The sequence below is a fragment of the Haemorhous mexicanus genome, chromosome 6 (assembly GCF_027477595.1).
Source record: "Haemorhous mexicanus isolate bHaeMex1 chromosome 6, bHaeMex1.pri, whole genome shotgun sequence".
NCBI lineage: Eukaryota > Metazoa > Chordata > Aves > Passeriformes > Fringillidae > Haemorhous > Haemorhous mexicanus.
The window spans coordinates 36187204-36209576 of NC_082346.1; the positions used below are offsets into that span (position 1 = coordinate 36187204).

Genomic DNA, 22373 nt, shown 5'->3' on the forward strand with positions numbered 1-22373 from the left:
GAAAGGAGCATCCAGAAGAGCATCCATTTCTATTTCTGTAAAATGATGTACAGCATCTGCACTAGCAGTGAAGTCTAGAATTTAGAACAGCTCACAGAAATAATATGTATTAGGCAGCCATCACTGGCATTATGCAAGCTTCAGTGTGACATCAATGTTCTTCTTTTAAAACTCAAACCACTGAACAGGATTGATACCTACTGACTTGTGGATTAAAAGAAACTGCTTGCAATGAAGCATGTGGTTGGCTTAAGAAATTGCATTTTTAGAAAACCATTTTCTGGCAGTCTCACTGTTGCACATATTAACCGAAGATCTCAGAAATCATATTCTAAAAGAGGAATTTCCACCTCCACCTTAGAAAGGAAAAGAAAAACCATCCCAACTAACTTTATCAATATAGACATAATTCTAGTGTCTGGCAGGAACAGTCTGTCTCTTACTGCAATCTTTCCTCTCATTATGCAGTTTCAGAAAAAAAGGTTTGTCTCTATGCTAAATCAGTCCCAATAGCCTTTAAAATTATTATGATAATCCAGGCACATGATTATTTTTTCACCACAGTACTACATTCTGTTCAACACCTCTACTTCAACTCCATCAAGCTGTAACTCCTGTCCTGTGCTTACTGTTTTGATATAGTTTTGAGGAATGCCTTGAGCAATTCAAATCTGCAAATTTCATACCACAACCTGAATACACAGAAGTGATAATGAACTTAGCTAGTTACAGGAGATGAAATAATTTCCCAATTTATGGACTTCCAGTATGTATTTTTTTGGAGGGGAAGGAGTGGGCAGTACTATGCAGGTGATACAGAAGAAAAAGATTTAGGAGCAAAGTGTTGGATCTGAACGCCATACCCATGGAATATAACCAGTTCTGATCCACATAAGTCTGCTTTTATTAGCTTTTTGAGTGTGTTTCCCAAAGAAGACATAAAAAGAAATTACCTACTACCACTTTTTACATAAACTTATTTTCAGTAAGTGCTTACACTACTTTGCATCTGATCTTTGAGCCTGTGTCCTCTAGTTCACATATACTGGTAGACTATATTTTAGAGTATTTCAGTTTTGTTTGAAGAACAATGTTTTTATGAGAGAGATCTAGGACAGTTTTACAGCTTTAGTAAAATGCCCTCATTGTTATTCAAGAACACGCTTTCAATGACAATAGGAATAATGTCATGTTTCTTACCTTTATTTAAGGAGAGGCAGAAACCTACAATACTGCAATCACACATGACAGAAATTGGTGGTACAATCCCAATATAATTTCAAAATGTGAATAGAGGGGTGTAGGTGAAAGGGAGAACAACATTCCCAACTTGCTTCAAGTTACCCAAGTTTCATGGACAAATGTGAGTCTACGTATTTCAGGGCTTTTAAATCTACACTGAACAGTCTACTTGAAATTACCATGTTATTCTGGCTATTTCTGCTGTAATTGACAATGAAAGAAGATGAATTTCATCTTCCCTTCAAGCCCATATAATCTTTTTTCATTTACAATTTGTTAACACCCCAAAGTCTTGAGCCCTATTCCCAGGCTACACTAGTGCCGGGACAGAAAACTACATAATGTTTTCATACAGTGCTTTCAAACCCAGTCAGCGTGGCCTCTGAAGCTCCCACAAGAAGGCTACCTCATTCTCTCTTCCCTTGTGCTGCAAAGATGATGCTAACTGCGCTTCACACAGAGAAAGAACTAGGTCCTTCAAACATCACCAGGTTTTCTTTGCCTTCTGTTATGAGAACTCACCCTTCCCAGGATGTTATCTCCCAAAAGTCAGGAGGGTAGTACAGCTGTATTCACACTGAGGAGATGTGTTTTCAATGTACCAGTACATTTGGTGACTTTTAAGTTTACTCTCAGACCCACCAGTTTTCCTAAAATAATATGTTTGCTCAGCATTCAAATGTGTGCAGTATTCCTTCTAGCTTTTGCAGATCTATTAACTGCTTCAAGGTATCTGACACCCAGTAAGTCCAAGGTGCAAACACCAGAGGAAAGGCATAAATAGAAACTCAAATTGCAGCTCACCTTATCAACAAAAGTTCCTGCTCTTCTACAATCAAAGCAAGATAGCCTTGTTAAATAAACTATGTAAATCAGATTCAAGATCAAATGCAAATGTTTACTGTCTTTTGTCTTTCCTGCTATAAAACAGAACCATTTACCGCTCTGATGCCTTTTCACAACTGTAATAAGAATGATTCAGATCTAGTACTTCCTTGTACACAGCTCTGGCTTTACCAGAAACACAATTCCCTCCTCTATTTATTCCTGAAAGGAATCAAAAATAGCTTTACTCAGGGGGTGTAAGCCCTATTACAATACAGTAGCAAGGCTAGAGAAGTGTGAGAAAGTACACTGAAGTCAGAAAGAAAATATTTTTAAGCAAATTTGCATCAACTAGGACCTTGTCCTAGAATTCTTAAAATCTTATCCAGATTATTATTATTAATACACTTCTGTGATCAGTACTCTTTACTGAAATATGCATGGCATTCTACACGTTGTTAAGTATCAAGGTTTTGTACATTTTTGCTGGCAGCTTAACACTTTTCTTTGAAATCTTCTCCTTTCAATATTAAGCTTTCACACTAATCAGGCTATAACCAGAGTAGACAACCTGATGCCTGATCTTTTTAACCACCCATACCTGTGTGAAATTTGGTGAAGGAATGGAACAGAAGATAAAAGAAAGGCAACCCAAGTATGTAACATCAGAACAATGAGAAAGAAACTTAGGAAATAAGAAGACAATAAAAGGAAGGGAATCTTCTAATTTTTATATAAAGATAAATGTGCAACAGTGACAGGACAGACTTAAAAGAAAGATAGAATTTCTTCCTCCAAGAGGAAGAAAATCAGTAAGTGTCAACCACTCAGCAGAGACCCAGAATCCTGTGAGGCACACAAGTATCTTTAAAATTAATGATGGTCTGTGCTCATTATGTTCAACAACTGGAGAAATCCCTGAGAGAGATCTTCAGGGCAGGTAGGTAAAGCCTCACAGATAATTACTTATGAGCTCTTTCAGTAGCTTCCCCATTATGCAAGAATTCAGCCATGCATTTTATCTTAGATGTTATCAGTAATAAAACACAGTATAAACAAAAGACAAAAGCAAAAAAACCCCAAATGAACCAAAAATTTCCCATGCCCCACAGAGATAAGGCAGACGTGTTTGATTCTGCACACATCCACTTTGCAAATAACATTTTCATCCTTACCCAGTAAGTATCAGCCATCATGCTACCATCACAACAGTTTCTCAGGGTTGCATATGTAAGTTTCAGAAACTCAAAGGTCTGAATCCAAGCCTTGGTAGATATAAGAAATACTAAAAAGTTGTTTGGGGTTTTTAAATAGTGAGTTTACATACAATAAAGATGTACAGCATACATTTCAGGGGTGATGCTGAGTCAGAATATGAACTAACAGCCTTTATTGAGCCTGACAAGTACAGTGAGGCCACCAATGAAACACAGTGTATCCAGACAGGAAGGGAAGCTTCAAAAAAGAGACCTACAAAGCAAGATCCTTATTAGGGTGTTAGTGCACCCTAAATGGAATTTACATGCGCTTTCTTCTGGTCATTCATCACAAAGGTAGCTGAACTTAGTCTTCCACAAGTTCATATACTTTCAAGAGTCCAATAGAACTAATCACTTTTTAAAAAGTGGGATATTATCAGGATTGCAGTAATTACAAATTTTTACCATTCCTGTCTACATGTTAGAGAGTTTTCAAAAATGAAAAGAAGAGTCAATTACGTTTTTAAAGTAAATATCCCAAATACTTTGGTCAGGAAGAAAAGGAGAGAAGGGGAAGCTTTGGGTTTTGGTTTTTTCTTCAAAAAAGTATTCACATTACTCCATTTGCTGAAAAAAGAAAGAAGCATTTCATTTGCAAAGTACACATGTGTTATGGACTACAAGATCTATTAGTATTTTAGAACCTTCTGTCTGTCCAAGAAAATTTCATACAGAAAGGTTTGCAAGGACAGGCAACTCTAAAAACCATGATCTATCATAAAGGAGCCATGAATGTAGGCACATAGCACATGGTACAAATATTGTTCTTACAACTTCTTAAAAGGCTTTCATCTAGCTTTTACAAGGATACTAATTTCTCAAAAGCTACATCATTATAAGAGCTGCTTCTAAATCCTCATGAGAAAGATTCTGAAATTAAGAAAGAGAGTGTTAAGTGCATTGTGGGCTTTTATCTACTATGCCTACTGATGTTTCAGTCTTTCTTCAAAGAGCAATCTTTTGTACGGCCATCTGCACAGCAAGTAAAGAAAGCAAGAGATGTTTTCCCAAATAAAGACATCACAAAACTGTGGGTATAGCTCTAAAAGCCAGATGCATACTTGGAATTCTTTGCAACTCATTAGTTTTAGTTGCTCGCTCAGCTTGACAATTCTAGCACCATTTATACTTGAGAGACTATTTTATTACTGTAGGAAAGAACAATTTCATAGGACCCCCAAGAGAACTGAGAGATCTCCATCTGGAATCAAGCAAGGATCTACTTCTAATAAACCTTAAAAAATTTTTTTTGCCTCAGATGTCCATTCCGGCCAAAGACCAAAACAAAAAAACCAAAATATTGTGGTTATGCAGAGACGCAAATTCACCTCTTAAAAAGCAAAGATCTCAGGTACACATAAATATGTAATTAATTTACAAATTATGTATACTAAATATAACCTTTACCAATAATTTTAAAGAAACACAAGAGAAAATTCAAAGTATTTTTTATATATATATATATATTGCCCATACTCAAAATGCTCAGACATTTTAGAACAATGAAAAATGCCAACCAGAAGTGGAAGCAGCCCTTCAGTGTCCTGCACCTTGTGATACAGATAATCCTACACTGAAATCAATTGCATTCAATGAAAGATTAAAAGATAACAGATGTATTACTCTTGCCTTTGAATGTACATTACTCACATTTTAAGCTTAATTAAATACAGAATCCTCTGCACATAATAAAGTATATTAGACTTGCCAGCACCATACTGAGGCAAACAACCACCCACAACTTCAAATTTGTCTTTTTCTTTTCAGTGACCCTTCAGCACTGGCAAAGCATTGGCTTCTTTTGTTCCACAACAGAATAAGAAGCAACCATTTAATTAAATATCTAACATAATTCCAGGTCCTTCCTCATTCTATCTACATTTCTTCAGGCTTTTCACATTTTAAGATGTTCAGAAACAAGTTATCCAGCCCTGCTAATTTAAAAGCATTTATTCATAACAGCTATTATTTACTCAATTTGTGTGGAATACTTCACACCCTGTCACAGAGTGTAATAACATATCTGGAAAGATCCAGAACATTCCACAGTGGCATTTGTAGAACACTTACCTTTCATCCCTTATCATCAATAACTTGGTTGTTTCATTTAAAGTATGCAACTCAGAAGAAACATTGTGAAAGGGGAGTAGAAATGAAAGTAGAGGGAAATGGAAACTACAAAGTGAGTCACACAACTGCAGAACTATGGAATGGCTTGGGCTGGAAGAGACCTTAAAGATTATCCGATTCCAGCACACATGGCTGGCTCATGTCCAGCCTCTCAGCCAGCAGCACCCCCAAGTCCTTCTGGGCAGGGCTGCTCTGGGTCTGTTCATGCCCAGCCTGTGCTGACACCAGGGGCTGCCCCAGCCTAGTGCAGCACCTTGCACATGGTCTTGTTAAAACTCCTAAAGTTCCCATGAGCACAGTTCCTGAGCTTGTTCAGGTCCCTCTGGATGGCATCCCATCCTTCAGGTGTGACAGCCACACAGCTCAGCTTGGTGTCACCTGCAAACTTGCTGAGGGTGCACTCAATCCCTCTGTCTATATCAATGAAGAAGATACTAAATAACACCATTTACAGATCACTAAGGAACACCACTTGTCACTGATGTCCCTTGTCCCTGAGCTGTTGACTATACCCTCTGGATGTGACCACCCAAACAATATCTTATCCATTTAACAGTCCACCCAGCAAATCCTTCTCTCTCCAATTTAAAGAGTAGGACGTTGTGGAGGACCATGTCAAAGGTCCAGATAAATGACACCTGTAGCTTCCCTTGTCCACTGAAGGAGTCACTCCAACGTAGAAGGCCACTTGATCAGGCAGGACCTGCCCTGGGTGAAGTCGTACTGGCTGTCTCAAGTCACCTTCCTGTCCTCAATGCGCCCTAGCACGGCTCCTAGGAGCATCCATTCCATGACCTTCTCAGGCACAGAGGTGAGGTTGGCAAGTTGGCAGCTTCCAGGATCCTCCTTTCTATCGTTTTTCAAGATGGGCACAATCCTCCCCCTTTTCCAGCTACCTGGGTCACATCTTACTCTTCCCAAAGTTACCTTGTTTCTAAGATAAATAATCATACTTTTCTAGTTTAAATGAGGAAGTAAGAACATGAAGAAAGGTGAGAACTCACCTATAAATAGACGAAATCAATCTCTAGTCAACATTCTCTGACTAAAGATGCCAAAGTTAATGTTTAAACTGACACATGACAGGGAAATATGCACCTATAAAGGCCCTTAAGAAGTCCCTGGGGACTACTAAATGAGGTTTGAAAGAGAAGAGCCTCATGATTAAAATAATGTACAAAAGTTGCTAAGATAAAAAACAGTGAGAAATAAGGAAGAAACAGACAAAATTATAAAGGCAGAAAACAAAGTGACATTAGAAGGAGATTAGACACAGCTGAGACCATGTTACAGAAATAATCCTTGTCCATGGAAGACTGCTGAACCAGTGCTACTAGTTCATTAATCAGATAAATACCTCCCATAGCTCCCACACCTCAGAAGACAACTCATTGCACCTCTCTGTGTTTCAGTGGTACTGAACTCTCATTTCCTCTCATCTCAGACATGTTTCTAGGGGAATTGCTGCATTTCCTGGGAGTCCTCCGATATCTCTTCTCTATTTTCAGGAAATTTTATTCAGCAAAACATACTACAATACATTAGATCACAGTCTGGATTCCAGCTTTCTCATTCCTATTATCCCCTCCCCAGCACAGCTCACTGAGTGAAATGAAAAGCATTTTCCACTTACTGCAAGCTAAATTATGTGTTTACCCCTCTACCAGAAGGGGTAAACTATTACTTTTAGTCATAACAGACATCAATTGTCAACCTCACCTCATGCCACCCTTTTGAAAATGGAGGGAGGAGAAATTTTAAATGAAAAGGTAAAAATAAGCATGAGCACTCATGTCAAAGCCGGGAACATCCTGAAGTTCAGATAAACCTGTGCTGCAAGAGCATGAAATAAATCCACATAGTGGGGGGAACACAGAGAAAAACAACCTGGGATTTACTGCTTTGTCACCAGCAGGAAGTGAGAAAATGCTCACAGCCACCAAACCAGCTCCCTACGAAACATCCAGACACTACACCTTCACAAGGGTGGCTTCTATTGCTCCACCTGTGAAAATTCATTTCCTTCTGTGCAGAGACATGCACAGACTATGTGTGGGGTACATGCACAAACTATGTCAGACACAGAGGAAGACACAACAGATGCACAACGAAAGAGACAGAAAAACAGTCCATATACATCACTGCCTGTTTTACCCTAGAAACCTAAGTAACAGGTTTGTTACAAACTGGAAAGGGAAGATGTTTGTGTTACACATTGGGCAAGATTCTCCATGGGATGAATTCCCAAATTTTTAAGAGGCCTTTAAATGCACACTGAGTTGATTACAAATTTCTTACTGAATTGCTTAGAAGATAAAGACTGATACACTGATAATATAAAAAAAGAGAACTAGAAAGATGTATTATTATCACAGTTTTACTACGGATATCACCTTGAACAACTCATTTAAGATTACTTCTTCCTGCAGAAAATGAGGGGGTCACCACACCCAGCTCATGAATGTATGGGAGAGTCTGGCATCTGCTGAGCACTTACGGGACCATCAGGTCAGTGTTACAGGACTGCACAAATGCATTCTTCAGCTTATTCACTGCTCAGAGAGAGCTGTAAGGAAGCCTCACTTAGCACCCAAAGTGGTACCTAGGTTACTGTCAAAGACAATCCATTCCTGCACTTTCCACTGTAACCAAATGGAATAGAAAAAACAAAAACAAAACTGCAAATTTAGCTTTTGAATAAATAACAACTACTTTCACACACAAAACCAGTCAGAATTCTCAAGTTAAGATTTGAAGACACCAGCTATTACTGTCTGAAACAAGAAACTAATCACAAGCTATGTCAACATCTTGACTATATCCTGCTTTACAGGTTTCCATAGGGGACAAACATGAAATAAACAAGTGTCTGATACTACTGGAGGATTCTCAGTTTTCTTTACCCTAACATCCAGAAAACTAAACCAGCTCCCTAATAAACTAGTGGAGAGGAACAGAAAGCAGAGTTGCAAACATGGTCTTATCACCCCCTTAAGAGGAATGCAGAAGCACTGTTATTGCACTCCAAGGACAACAGGATCAAGCCTTGCCTCAGCCCAGACCGGCCCACTTTGACAAATAAGCAATCTTTTCTACAAGAATAAATTAGAAGATTTATACAGAAGTAACTAGGAGTAGAACTGGACCCACAGGCATCTGGAACCATCATAAGCCCTTATACTCCCACTCCAAAACACTGCTGTATCTTTCATAATAACCACCACTGAAAAAAAAAGAAGGGCAGTTTAATGCACTGTTGTTTTACATGACATGACTAAATCCAGTATATTTCTTAGCTTACAGAGCTTATCTTTGAAGTTTTCTTTTTAGGAGGTTTAAATACATAATGTTTACCCCCCAAAAAATTAAAAGTTACTGAAGTCTAATATTTTTTAATTGCATACTTCTTGTCCCCTAAAACGAAACATTGTCTAGCAACCAAACAGAACCTGAAACTAGTCTTCTATGTAATTCTTACAAGGATCTGAAGGTGCCCTATACATGGCTCCTATCTACTAAATTCCTTTATCGAGGTATAGGCACACTGGTTCCTTAATCCTTTAAAGGCCGTCACATTAGCCTTTGGTCAGATAAGGGCTCTGAGTTAAAATATCATACTGGACACAAGGAATTTTCAGACACTAAATGCCATATTTCAGATCCCATAAAATCATTAAAGTAAGTTAGAGGTCCTAAGTCCTAGCTTCCTCCTGAAAAATTTCACAGATAATCAATTAGCTTACCTTCCCAAAGCTTTCTCAAGAGACACCCCCACTCATCTGATTTCCTGGGCTGGGGACAAGAGCCATCCACATTTCAGTATGACCTTGGCAAACTGGGGCAAGCAAGGACAGTGGTGTGTCAAGATGTGTAAATGAGGTGTAACCCAACAGACACAGCTACCTTCAGCTAACACAGCAGTGACAAAATTGTATTGCCTTACTCCCAACTCACATAAAAGCTATTTCTGTTCATGCTTTTTAATACTGCTTACTGAAGTAATGTCATTACTATTTTGTGAAACACTCCAGTGCTGTGATTCAGGCCCCCAAGGCTTTCAACTCCTTCCACTGACTTGACAGGAAATGTGGACACCTCAGGTCAGAAGACAATCAGGTGCCTAAGCAGACAGCATTAACTCACAAGTCAATGCAGAACTGACATAAAAGACTCTTGGTTTAAGCCCAGACTCAATCACAAACACAGTCTGCGTCTAAGTGCAGGTTAATTAACAACTCTGCAAGGTACAACTGATCACCTATGGCAAATCCTTAGTCTTGCATTTGGATATTTAAACAATAGATTATATTCTGCAACTGTGTCTCAGCATCTATGAAACACATTACCTAGTCCTATAGTTACATACTAAAGGAACATCTGAAGCCTTACTAAATACATAGGAAACAGAAATATTAAAGCAACTCTGAGGGACAAAGCTTGCCTGCCTGCTGCGTTCAAATCCCAGTGAAGTCAGCTGCAGCCTTTAGCTTCCACAGGAGTTAAATCAGAATCTTCAAAACAAACATTTCCATCCTGAATTTTAGTATGTATATTTCAGGCCCTGGTAAACTGAAAGTGATCCAAATACCCCAACTTAGAGCAAACGCAGTCTGATGTCATAGTCAAACTAGTCAATTGCCCAGAAAAAAAACATTAAAACATGTAAATATTCAGTCTTGGTTACATTTTTCAAATAGAGATCATACGTTACCAATGATGTGGGAAGCATCCAGCACCTCATATGCTGTTGAATCATTCTTTCTCCTCTGACAGTCACTTCTGAATAGCTGCAAATGCACACAGGCTACAGTAAAACCAATGTTTTAAATAAACAATACATTAATTTTCTTAAGTTGTGAGTTTTACTAAAATCAGTCAAGAATAATGCTTTGTCAAATAACATATTAAAAGTGTGTTTATACTGAAACTGAAATTCTGCACTGCACTGATCAAGACAAAAATTAATAGCTTGGGCACAATGTAAGATGATTCTTAAAAGGTCCCCATTTACGGTTCAAAAATATGTAAATTAGGAAAATTTCAGTTCCAGTAACCAAGAACTCCATTCCATCTGTGAATGTGCCTCTGACTTCACTCAGCTGTCTGCTTACAACACAAAGTCTTCTTTGTTTGATATCCCCTCCATACTAGCGAGCCTCTATATTTACAAGCCGCAACTTCCTTTCTATATCTCCCAAAACAAATCACAGAGCATCCTGAGTTGGAATGGACCCTCAAAGATCATGAAGTAAAACTCCTGGCCTTGCACAGACAAGCCCAAGAATCACAGCATGGGCCTGAGACAACTGTCCAAAAAAAGCTAAGCTTAACACAGCTCTTTTCCTAAAGAGAGTAGTATAATAAAACTGTAAAAAGGAACTTCCAGAGGTCTCATCCAAACTCAGCTGTTCTATGGTTCTCTGATCTTCAGGGTTTTTGTTTTTTAAAGTCAGACTGCTTCTTTAAGGCAAACCCTTCAGCATAGATCTAGATTTTAAAATGACAAAACCAAGCTGTAAATTTGGAGTTTAAGCACCCACCTTTAAATCTTTCCTTAAGACACTAAGGGTAGCTGAATACAAGTTTTTTTGTTGGCCCTTTCCTGTGGAAAGACACCAGACCCTCTGAATCTTGTAACTTTCATGCAATGAAAAACGTGGCAAAGGCCCGGGTGCAGAGCCCACCTGCAGTGGATGCCTACCAGCAAGGAACTGATGGCCAGCAGGAAGCCAGAAAGAAGCCCCTTTACATTGTTACACATGAGCAGAGCACATCTCTGAGCACCCATCCTTTCTCCATGCTGCCTAAAAGCCTAAGGCCCCAGTAAGGCGTCCAACAGACTTACAAGTGTTTGCTGTTAGAGGGTAGAGTTGATTGTTAACCTACACTGAACAAACTGCCACTTCAAAAAACTATCTGCCATGTTTATATTAAAGTCACAGAGGTGCTAACAGACTAGTCACTAACCTCTGGGTATATCAAAGCACTTGGACACTTTATTACACTGTCAGGAACCTGCCAAACAAGCTCAAGGAAATAAATGAACTAACAGCAACTCAGTCTGTGTAATTCCAATCTGTCAATAACAGATCATATTCTTTCCTTCTTTCTTTCCATATATGATTAACAATGTTGAACTGAGCATTGTGTCACTTTAAATGAATACAGAAAGTTGATATGCTCAGATAATGGCCCATTAAAGGCAAACAATTCAAGAGGAAGCTCATGAACATCCTAGATTTCTTATTAGTTACCAAGAGGGAGCTTTCCAAGTGTATACTGCATATGGCCAGTTGTTTGCTCTTCCCCTCCTCCTAAATACACTAGCAAGTGGAAAGGTAGGAAAAATATTAGATTACATCTCAATTTTGCACCTCAACAACCCTGAAGAAAATCTGTAAGCAAAGTTAAGGAATTACTATTTTGGCTCTCCAAGCAAGTCTTTTCAAGTTACAAAGAGTGTTTTCTAAAACAGCCTGCAAACATAGCACAGAATGGCTTGTGAAAAGGAGACCTAAAACCAAAATGTGTAAATAAGAAACTTGTTGACCAGCACAGTTATCAAGAAGATATTTTAAGTACTTATATTTTGCAGATGAATTGCAGGCAACCACCAAATTTTACAAAAGCTACATTTCCAGTTTTATCTTATGGTGATGAATCACAAAAAAGGAATTGTTTCCACAGCAGCAGAATCGTAATAATTTAACTATGGCTTAGTTTAAATCAAGTGGAGTATGTTAATTTCTTATATTGAAATCTACTGCAAAACAAGTTTATTATTTATCACTGTTACACGGTTAATTGTTCGGTTTTACGCACAGACAAGAAAAACTCAATCTACCCAGAAATCTGTCTTCCTAAGTCTCTCCATCCTAAGTGTTTCATACAGATACACATAATCTTGGGGTTTGCCCTATTATTAATGGATCTGTCTGCAATTATACAGCATGTTTCACACTACTTAGAAACTTCACATATATAAAAAGCATGTGCAATCTCTAAGAAGAGATAATGAAGTGAAAGTGTCTGAAATTTAAAACCACACAAGACAGTAAAGGCAGAAGAAAAAAAAAAAACAAAAAAACTCCTGAAGCTGGCACCATTCTCATGTCTACAGCAAGACCAGAACCAAGCTTAAAGGACAAAAAAACCTTAAGTTCAGCTTTTAGTGCTGGACTTTAACCCGCAGTTTATGACTGTAAAACCTTCAGTAACTTCTATTCATAGGCACTGGTAAGAATTCTGTGCCACTGAGCAACCTTGAACTCCCACAATGCTCCTGGTTTTACTAAGGAAATCAAAATGCTACAGAACAGAAGTGTCTGGATTTTCTTCCCTTGGTGCTGTTGACAGTAGATTAGCACTGTTATCTACATATAAAAGTCTGAAACTGACAACACACACATAGAGAAACCTGGGTCTTCCAAGCATCAGCAATCCAATACAAGTGCTATCTTGTAAAGAACACAGGAACATTACAGTCCAAACTGCTCCCAGACCTGCAGCACTTCAGCACAGCAGGAATCATTTCCCAAAACTATCTGCAAAGAAAAATTATGAAAGGGAAAGTAGGAATATGTAATATATGAAGCTCACTTACAGTCGTGCAATCCAATTTACAAAGGAATCTTTTATACTTATGACAAAGAAGCCCCACACCACTGTCTGTGTCAAAAACCTCAGGTGAAGAGGATGTCTGCCAAGCTTAAGATGGAACAAAAGGCAGTTTAATGTTCAACTATGAGGTCTAGAGCACCACAATGAATAACACATGCCAAAAGTCAACTGAGCCTCCAACAAATGTATACTGGAAAAGAAAATGGACTACTGGGAAAAGGTTTTTCAGGATGGAAGAGGATACTGGCAATTTTGAAAGAGTTCTAATACAATGATTTTGTTAAATGGGCTGATATCTTTTTGGCCCTCAGTTACCCAGTGAATATATTTCATGAGTTATTTCTGCTATATATAGCTTCAGAAATGCACTTGCTTTTGAAAAATCATCATTCCTTTCCGTGATAGCAGATTACCCAGAGGAGGGAAAAAAAGTAGAAAGAGGCAATGTCCTTCCTCCCACTTCCCTAAAACCACTTTCTCTCTGCACACCACAGCCTAAATGTTCTATGACATCATTTAGGCAGAAAAACCAATAGTCCCTTCTCTTGTTAACATAGTTTTTGATTTGAATTATTATTACTATTTTCCTCTCCTCTTCTCCAAGCTTAAGAAATTTGTTGGAGATAAGATTAAAGATCTGTGTAACCAAGGAATGTAAACAATTCCTACACAACAAGGAACTGTAAACAATCACACAATGTTTATTAGCACTGAGAAAATACTAGATACATCCTAGTTTGCATGTCCTGACTCAGAACAAGAAACAGGCAAACCAAAAGCCTAAATTTAAACACGCTTCTATACAGTTAAACCAGCACTATCTGCTGCAGTCGTATGCAAAAGTGTATTAATGGATTCAGTGGCATGTCTGGATACAATATAAATTAATGTCAAGGCTTTTTAATTAATTCATTTTTCAAATCCCCAGCATCACCAGATCGCCAACCCAGGACTAGGAAAATTAAGTGCTCCCTTGAAGGACTTGATTTTTCTCTGCACACGTTAGCTATGGCATTCCTGCTTGGTTAAAAACAGAAGAGAAGTTTGTCTTACCACCACATTATTCGAACACCTGTGATTAAAACACTTTAGTACAACCGTGGCAATGTTAGCTTACCAGCTGGACACTGGAAATAGACATTAAGTTACAAGGAAAGAACAAAAAAAGAACAAATGCACTATTACTTAGACAGCATGCTTCTCCCCAAAGGAAACTAACAGCTACTATTTTGCAGAGCTGGCATTTCATAGAATTTCATTCATAATAAAACAGAAGACATCCCATAGAGTCTTATAAGCTGTATTTTTTAAAAAAGGTATTTTTAAGTTTTCTAAAATATATGCTTTAATCTAATCACAACACCACAAACACAACAAGTACCTATTGATGAATTCATCTTAAGAAGTGAACTTCTAGCAAAAGTAGCCTTAAATAGTACAAAGAAAAAATGTTCAACTAGGAGGAAAAAAAAAACCCTTCATACTGAGGACTTGATAAATGGCTTATATTATCTTCACTGTCTAAACATCCCACATCCACACAGGACTGAAGTGATCCAAACACAAATCTCAAAAAAAACAAAAAGTACTTCTCTTTGACCCTTCTATAGCTCATAACACCATGTTATCATCACACTTCCCTGACTTTACATGTTCCTATCCAGACCATGTCTAGGAGACACTCAGAAACTTGAGAATTAATGAAATAGAGATGAGAAATCAACATGTGCAAGTTAACAGAAATCTCAGTCACCACAGCAAACATCCTTACTTAAGGGTAAGATACCCCTTACTTTCCCATTGCACAATTCTTCCCATTGCACAGCCCTTTTTTTTTTCCACCTGGAAATTCCTTCACCTGAGGAAGCTATCACAAAATGGTGACTGGGCTAACTTCCAAAACGGTGCTTTCACTCTACACTCAAAATGTTACAGTACATTTTATTTTCACTTTTTTACCTTAGTGCATTTTTAAAGGTGCCATGCAACTTTTAAGGCATAGTCCTGAAGAAAATCAAGAGTAATAGAAGGGAAATTAGGGTGGCATGACTTCAATGTAACTGCATTTCCCCAAGCAGAAAGGCCTTAAACATTTCACTGAAAGTGACTTTTTCAAGTATTTACCAAGCAGACTAACATCAATCAGATGGGGAACATTCTTCCTAGGGGCAAGAAGCTGTAAATTCCGATTCACAGAGCATGGGGAAAAAAAAAGCCCAACTCCCCATTATGATTACTTGCACACAAACTACCACATGTATTCTGTGTTCATTATGTTTTGAGTTCTTAGGGCCTTATTAAAACAACTTACTAGAATTACAGAAAAAATCAGGTGTAAAGTGTGCTTGGAAACCACAGACGTGAAAAAGAAACCCTTGAGTTGCTAACGCAATGCATCACCAGCAAGATACAACTTCCCTGCCCTCTGCTTACTCCTCCCTTACAAGAGATGACATGTTACAGACCTCCCCTACAGTTAGTCACTGCAGCACTGATTAGATGTCACAATCAAAAGAAAATCAAGATACCTTATCGTCATCTTCCAGTATTTTAGGCTGGAAAAGGTCCTGTCTGCCTCAGTAACGTTAACCAGAGTTGCCAGATGATCCCCATCACATGAGCAACAACTCCTAAAACTCTTAAGAGAGGTGTCATGGCTCTGTGGAGCCCGTTCAGGCAATGAAAGCAGTATCACTAGCAATGAAAAGTATCAAGCAATGTAAAGCAGTATCACTAGCTCTGACTCACAAAAGGAAAACAGCCAAGTTGAAGACATCCTAAAAGACAGCTTATATTCAGAGAAAGATAGAGGGATTTGCAAAGTGATGCAATTCCTTACACATAAGCTCCTCTGTTTGACAGGGGGCAAAATATGATGAAAAAGAAGTAACACATTTCTCTAAATAATGGTAAATATTTCCATGAACTTCAGATTTCATCAGCTGTGGATTATCCATCACAAGTGGATAATGACGACAGCTATTGTAGATTTACTTTTCTATTAGCAAAGCTGGCTCAAACAGAAAGCGGGGAAGGTGGCGGTGGTCGTTCCACTGGACTATCAAGGTTACCCTTGAAACATCGTGTTGGAAGGGGAGCAGTACATCAGCTTAACGTTTACTGGCCGGTTCTGTGCTGCTCTTCACCACCCGCAGAACCTCCCGAGGACGGTCGACAGTGACCGACCACCGCCGGGCTGCACCAGCGGCTCCAGGCAGCGCAGACCTCGGGGCCGGTGTCGGAGCAAAGCCTCATGTGCCGGGGCTGCAGAGCCGGGCCCTCCCGCTCCCACAGCCTCCGACGGCGAGGGCTGAAGGGCTGCGCTGCTGGACGGACCGCCTGCCTCGCCCCAGCCGCGCCGCAGACGGCGCTCAGCGGAGCTCCGCGGCCCCGGCCGCCCCCGCCCGCGGGAACGGCCGCCTCCCCCCGGGGTGCACACCCGGCTGCCTCGGCCCGGCACCCCCGGCGCGCCCAGGAGGTCCCGGCGCCGTGCCGGGGCGGAGGACGCCGCCGCGGAGTTGATCACTAACTCGCTGGCCCGCTCCCTCCGAGAGCTCCGCCCGCGGGCGCCGCGCAGCCGGCAGCCCCAACGGGGCGAGGGAGCCGATGAGCACATTGGCCCCGCGCACCCCACGGCCACCGCGTCCCGCAGCGTGGCGTCTGCCGCCCCCACACCCACCTTTCCGCAGGCTCGGCCGGACTCCTCTCTCTCCCCTCCCCGCCGCAGCGCCGCGTGCGGTGCGCGGAGACCCGCGCGGAGCGGAGCCCGGTGCGCTCCCCCGCCCTGCCCTGCCGTGCCCCGCGGCGGCGGCCGCGCTGCCAGCGCCGAGGCGTGAGGGCGGCCCCACGTGCGCCGGCTGCGCCAATCGGGGCCGCCCGCGGGCCGCCCACCGCCCCCGCCGCCACCGTCCCGGGCCGCCCGCGAACCGGCGGCGCGGCGCGGCGCGGCGGGCGGGATGGATGCCGGGGAGAATCGGTGGCAGCGCGGGCAGGAAGCTGGCTTGGGAGGCAGGAGGAAATAAGCGCGTAGGAGCGGAGTTTGTGATCGCTGAAGGGAGGGAACTCCAAACGCTGTTGCTCGGGGGCTGCGCGCCGCTTCCGCGCCCGCGGGGCCGCCGTGGAGCTGCCGTGGAGCCGGGCTGGCGGCGGCGCCGCTCCGCGAGAGCGCTCCGCCGGACAGGCGTGCGCCCGCCGCGGCCGGGAAGCCTCCCGCGGGCCGGGTTCCGCCGCGGCCGGAGTCCCGCCGGAGCCGCTGGGGCAGGCGGAGGCGCCCGGCGCCGGGATGAAGAGTTTAGACGGGCAAACCTCCAAAATTAACGTATAAAGCGCCCTTTCAGCTCTCTGACGAGTTTTGCAGCGCTAAACGTGCTGGGAACAGAAACACGTTCTCACCCTGGCACAGAAAGCCCGTGGGGCGGGAGTCGGGTTCGGCTCTTCCCAGCGGCCCGCGGAGATCCTGGGATCGGTCAGGTGTGCGATCGCTGCTCAGGCCCCCAGAGACGTTCCTGAAAGGCATTGTCTCCTGCTAAAGCATTGCACAAGTAACAGAGGGCTGTTCCTCCACACTCAGAGGATAAGGCTGGAAACAAATTCTGCTATTGTATTTTCTGCATTGGGTGACGTGTCCAGATCCTGGGCCACACACATTGCTGTGTTTCTGCTGTGGCGATGCTGGGGATGTAATACTTGGAAATAATGAGCTGATTAGTTAGAAAATAAACATTCATAACACAGCAAAATATTTTTGTACTTTATTTTACAATGTTTAACTCTGAGCTTTTGTATGATTGTCAATGCGAATTGTAGTTGGTACAACTTCCGTTAGTGAATAGAAATGTGACTGTTTCCTCAGGGGGTGTGTGTTTTGATCCTGTCATTTAATCTAATGGTTGTTGATGCTTCATAGTGGCAGTTCCCTACAGCCTCGGTTTTTCAGACCATTACACTCAGATGTATTGCTGTTTCTTTAGATCTCTCTTACAAATGCAGTGAAATCCATTCAGTGACTCATATTAATTCCAATAAATTTTGCATGGATATCATGGAAATAGGTCAATCTACTTTTGTTATAGGCAACAGCCTCCTACAAATGACTTCCTATCTTATATATTAGAAGTTCAACCCCCAGTGGGCTTCAGCTGCCCCACTGTATTAAAAGCAACTTTTCAAAAGATAGATCTCTTTTTTTCTGTGAGTATGATTGCTAGTAGAGTTCAGTGTCTCCAGCATCCGGGAACTTCAGGCCAGACGCACATGAACAGAAGCCATGAACAGAAAACAGGGAAGACAGGCCACAGTTAGGAAAGGCAAAGTTGGAAACAAGGTTTTTTTGTTTTTTTTTTTCTGATGAATCTGAGCATTGAGACCTTCAAAGAGTTCCGCATGACCTTTTTTTAGAAAGATAAACTTGGGAACATCCAGATAAGTGATGCATTTTTATCTACTATCTAAATCCTGAGTTATTTAAAATGTTATTTTCTAATTTTTCTGCAGCCATACAGACCAGGAATGCTGAAGTTATGATGGGTATTTAATTGCCTGATTACAGAATCCAAGAGAAAAGCTGAATATGCCTTCGTGAACTCTAATAATGACACTTTTCAGCCCTTCAGTCTTTCACCCCCTTTTTCTTCCCTTTTCAGTGTATTTTGGCAAGCTTCAGGTGTTGGGAATTTTTTTGTTTAGTTGGGGTTTTTTTGGTTTTGTTTTTTATTTTTTCCTCTTTGTTTTTTTTTTTCTTTCCCTTTTGTAGGTTCTTGTGGGGAATGTGTTTTAGGAAAGAGTAGAAATTGAAGTCCAGTTTTTATTCTTGCAGCTACTCAGAATTTTCAAATTTGTCTAATTTTTGCTTCCATTGTCTATTGAACTGGTAGTATTTAATTTGGGTTACTGGATTGGTGCTGCTAGAAATGCTAAATTGTATTGATGGTCTTGAGTTTATATTTAAGCATATAGCCTGTCATTTCCAGTGACATGTACACTTGTAAAATGTCTTCTTCAGTGTCCTTGGGTTTGTCAGGCTGAGTGGCATGCTTGGGCTCAGCCATTGTTCTCCTCCTACGGCTGGAAAAATTTATTAGTTAGACAGATTTAGTATACAGAAACTGTCCAGCAGATTTCAACCTTCGTGCCAAACAGGTGTAGGAAAGCAAGTGGGTTTCCACATGAAAGTAGCCACAAACAACATAAAAAAAATGTGTCAGCCAACCATGTAAAATTATTTGAGTGCCTAAGGGGTCCAGTTAGATGAATGAATTTGAAAGGTTAATGCCCACTGCAGTATTCTAGTATTCCAGAGCTTACCATGTTCATAGTAGAACAGGACATGTTTGTGTCTCTCCTACCCCAATTCATAGTCTGTTGTCTGAGTACAAACAAACCTCACCTCTAACATAAACATTCCTTGCAGCAATCTCTGGCCAGGAGGCAGAGCTTAAACCGAGGGAGTCATAGTGTTTTAAATAATTTTAAATTATTGTACCAAAGCACATCTCTAAGAAGCATAGTGTTTGCAGGAGGGAGATCTGAGAAACAAAGTCAGAGCTTGCCTGTATGTCCTGTAATCCTGTGGGATCAGGAGAGAGGTCCAGACTCAAAAAATGTTCCCTTTTCATCAGTTCCACTGGAATAGAGATATTCGTGGTTATCTGTGTGTAAGACTCATGTGAGTATTCAAAAGCAAACCTTAGCCTTGGCTCCAGGAACACATAAGGCTAATGAAATGGTTTGTGTGCAACATACTTAAAATTACATTTAGATAATAAACTGTTTCTGAGAAACATGACCTCAGAATTAAGACTAAAGAAGTGGTTTTTGGACCTGGAGAGCAGAAGTCTGTTACAGTTATGCAATTGAGCTACCAGAATGTCACTGATAAGCAGCTTGATAGAGGACTAACAAGCAGGATATCTACAATTCCTCACAGCACTAACAATAACACCTAAAGTCTTATGTAGGAAATAATTTTTAAGCATATTATTTAAAGATATGTAGCATAAACTGAATGTGCAAGGCTGCTAATGACAAGTGCTAGACCTCATGCTTAGTGCATAGCCAAAGTCATTAAGCAATTTAAGTGCTTTACAGTTGCAAGACAGAGAAAATGGATCATAGGAAAGTGTGTGATACAATTTCCTGATGAGCTATATAGAGAGGGGGGCTGTGTCTTGGATTTTAGGATTTCTCAGGCTCCAGTGCTGTAGGAGCCAGCACTGGGTTCTGAGTCACCTGCATACACTGCCCCCCTAGCTAATTCTTCTAGTCCTCAGGTCATAAAACCCGTCATGGCAAATCCACCAAGTCTGTAGCTAGAAGGAAAGAGAGTCAGGGACTGGGTGGTGGCAGGGGCAGTCTCTAGGGCAGCCAGTGTTCCTGTAGCCTGGCGGTAAAGCAGCCAGTCTCTGAGTCAGGAGGTGGGCCCTTTGAAGAGCTGATGGCAGGAGGGGAAAACCCTTGTGCAGCGTAGATAAAAGCAGAAGCTACTCATCTGTGATGAATGCATACGTCCTGCAGAACTACAGCACATCCCCAGTGTGCTATCCGAAAGACCACCACTGTTTTTCTTTTTGCTTCAGAATGAATAGGTTGTATTGCTTCTTCCAATGATGGAAGAATGCATCCATATGTACAAAAGTAAGTGGAGAGATTTGCTTCTGTATTTTTGTGAAAGGTACAAATAAAATTTTAACATAAAAGGATACTTCCCATGATCCTTGCTGAGTCGTATTTTCTTGTAAAGTCCTCAGTATTAGCAAGTGTTGCTTAACAAAAAGAAATTTAATACAACCCAATCCAGAGAATTAATATGATTTACTACTGTTTTCAAAAAAAAAAGCATTATGTATCTATGCACTGCAAAATGGATGTTTATATTAATAGATACAGAGTTTTTGGTGATAGTAGGGTCCTTTGACAAATTGCTTCTGGCCCTTTCTTACCCATGCAGGGAGTATTCAGGAATTCTGCACTTCTTTCAGCAGCAGAATGCATTAGCAGGTAGCAAAGGAGGCATTCCTTCTCTCTTATCTTCAGGACCGTTCCTTTCCCATATAAAAACATCTCTCCTCAAACACCTTCCTGAAAGTATTCCTTCCATGCAGCTGAAAGAACAGCCAGAAGGATTGACCATAGGAAACAAGACAGGCTGAGCAAAATACCACATCAGGATATGGGATATTCCTCAGCAGGATCTATGGGACATGTAAAGCAAAGGAGGTTCATTGTGGGCCTCTCAGCTTATGGCACCATAAAGCAAGAGCAGGAAGTTTCACTACTCCAATATGTCAGTAAAAGCAGCATGTGGAGAATGCTGTTCTACATTCAAAAGGTGGTTTTATCTTTCTTTAAGACAGACAAAATGAGGCAAGAAAAAAATATTTCACCATCTTTCTGTTCACTCTTTATTCACGGACATCTGATGTTTATTAATTTCCTGTTTACACTAAAAGCAATATCTCTAACTGCAAACTCAGATCTCCTCTAAGCCTGCCAACTGAAAATTAAAATGTTTAATTAAGTAGGAGCACTGTCCAAAATAAATAACCCTAATTCAAATTAATTAAGATAATATCAAGATATACAGAGACATAGATAGATATGTGTGTATCTATATGTGGAAAATCCAAATCCCTAATTACTGGGATACATTAAAATTGTCCTAGTTCCAGCAATGAAGGTGCTGGATCATATTGTCAGAACATGCTTGGACCAGTTTAAAAATAACTATGTGAAAATGAGATGACTAATTGCCTTCATTGACCAGTGATAGCTCAGAAGACTTGCAGGCACAGCAAGGCAGAGCAGGGTGAAGGGGCACAAGCAAGCCTCACACATGGAAATCACAAGGAAATGTTTGTGATATTTTCCTAAATTTTTTTTTAGTACATGCACTTTTCTGAAAAGACATACAGTATGTTAGGCAGCAGTGGGAGCTTTTAAGGGATTTGATTTTTCCATTCTTATAGGACTGGAAAGACCCTGTCATTTTATTAGATCTGGTTGGCTGAGTCACTAATTACAGGTTTCTTTTGACCAGTAGATAAAATCTGTGCATAATGTTTATGATTATCAGGGGAGTGACGTCATGTGCTGCCTGGCCTAGCACAGTATATGGCCTAACCACAGAAATTCTGCTGTGATTTGTAATAGGGTATGGGGAATGCAACATAAAATTATATATCATTTGCACAGCATGCCTTACTATTTATCATCACTTAATGGTTAGTATCATAGCCATGTGGACAGTGGTGTTAAATATCATGGATCTGAGTATGACATCCAAGGACTGTAGAAAGGTTA

The 22373-nt window shown here is 40.7% G+C and overlaps 1 protein-coding gene across 5 annotated transcripts in view; it reads right to left on the reverse strand.

The window, feature by feature from the left end:
- STXBP6 (syntaxin binding protein 6) overlaps positions 1–17625 on the reverse strand; it is a 94580-nt gene extending 76955 nt beyond the window's left edge. For 2 of the 5 annotated variants that reach the window (XM_059849830.1, XM_059849836.1), the window contains exon 1: positions 16756–16905. The gene's annotated coding sequence lies outside the window, so the exon portion shown is untranslated. Of the gene's footprint in view, positions 1–9199; positions 9292–10167; positions 10244–16755; positions 16906–17468 lie in introns of those variants that run through there. The other 3 variants (XM_059849831.1, XM_059849834.1, XM_059849832.1) reach the window with 3 other exon arrangements.
- Between the last annotated feature and the right edge of the window lie 4748 nt (positions 17626–22373).